We start from the raw sequence: 1,894 nt of genomic DNA, 5'->3' as shown, positions 1-1,894 counted from the left end.
AGTCAGTCCTGTATGTTCTGAAGGGGCCGGTGCCCACGCTCGACAGGGATTGGCCGCTCATGAGGGCCACGACCTCCTTTAAATATCTTGGTATATATATCACTGATAGTCAGACGGAATTCTACGACAAAAACCTGAAACCACCCCTGGACCGACTACGAAACGATCTGAAGCATTGGGCGCTGTTGCCGCTGACGCTTCTCGGTTGAGCAGCACTCTACAAAATGATGGCCCTCCCAAGGTTCCTTTATGCCCTGGAAAACTCACCCTACCCAGTCACACCGCGGTACTTTCAGCAGGTGGCAGCATTGGTGTCCAACCTGCTATGAAATAACCGACCTGCGCGTATTGCCCATACCAAACTGAATAGAAGTTGGTATGAGGGAGGGATTGCATTGCCAAACCTGCAATTGTACTACTGGGTAGCCCAACTCAAAATCATTAACCAATGGATTCATGCACCCCAGGATGATCCAGCCTACAGGGCTGACTGGATCCAGTTAGGCATAGACAGCATGCTTTCAACGCTCTATAACAAAGGTCAGGCAGCGAGGTTGTTAGGTCCAACGAAACACATGACCACGATATGGCACATAGCACAGGCAAAGTTGAGCTGGAAGGGAACAATCACCAAACTCACCCCACTCTGGGACACCAAGGCGTTGGGGCAATTGAGAAGGAGTAAGTGGTTTACGCAATGGGACAACATAGGGATATCTACGGTGGGAGACTTATGGGACAAGGGGACAGTAATCCCATTCACCCAACTCCAGCAACAATATGGTTTGGGTCCGACTGAAACATACAGGTACGTGCAGATCAGACATGCACTACTGCAGGCAATACCAACAGATACTGAAGTCCCAGAGTCCTCCCCACTGGAGGATAGACTACTCACTGATTACATGCAACATAGTGCCACTTCCCTTACCTACAAAAAACTATTAAATAACCACACAGACCCCACATTGAAACTGCATGAGAGGTGGGTGGAGTAACTGGGCGACATGGATGATGCGGAATGGAACGAAGCGCTGGCGTCCCCAAGGGAGGTGGGTATCTTGGCTAGGTTCAGGCTCGTACAATTAAAAATCCTACATCGCATATACTATACTAGAACCACACTACACAAACTCCAGAGGGCTCTGCATCCCTACTGTCTTCGGAACTGTGGTGAAGAAGGTACCTTGTTCCATACCCTCTGGGACTGTCCATTCATAGCAGCCTACTGGCGTCAAGTGATGCGCACAATTTCACAAACACTAAATGTGTCACTGACTCCAGAGCCACATAAATGTATTTTGAATATTTGGGATCCAAATGACTTGTCCAGGTATGGTTTAATATGGGGAACGTTGGCCCTCATGGTGGCGAAGCGGGATATCGCACAAAAATGGGGCGCTGCAGAACTACCCACATTGGCGCAATGGAGCAGGAACATGGACTTATTGATGTTTACTGAAAGGGCGTTGTATGTAAGTGGTACAAGGTTTGGACTAACTGGAATGCATATAGGGGGGAACTGTGCGACCCGCTGCCAGAAGATGATGACGCCTGCTCAGACGAAGAAGAGGAGGGGGAATGGGACTGTGACAACTGAACTGCTAGCCGCAATAGATTACATAGTGGACTACCTCAAGTGGTACTGTATTTGTTAACCCCGATTATGTGCAACTGTAAATTTAGATCTTCACTAAACTATTGGCGTACTGATTGTCAACGTGTATGGTTATTACACTGAAAAATAATAAACATTGTTTAAAAAAAAAACATAAAACTTACATTCACTGCAGCTCAATGGGAGGGAAGCCTCAGAGGTCCAAGGAGGGTTGAGACGGTGGCCTTCCCTCATTGGCTGACCCTAGGTCAGGCAATGAGAAGAGGCAGCAGTCTA

This window comes from Lissotriton vulgaris, unplaced genomic scaffold, assembly GCF_964263255.1.
Source record: "Lissotriton vulgaris unplaced genomic scaffold, aLisVul1.2 SCAFFOLD_610, whole genome shotgun sequence".
Lineage (NCBI taxonomy): Eukaryota > Metazoa > Chordata > Amphibia > Caudata > Salamandridae > Lissotriton > Lissotriton vulgaris.
The sequence above is the reverse complement of the archived record's forward strand: the minus strand, read 5'-3'. Positions refer to the sequence as shown.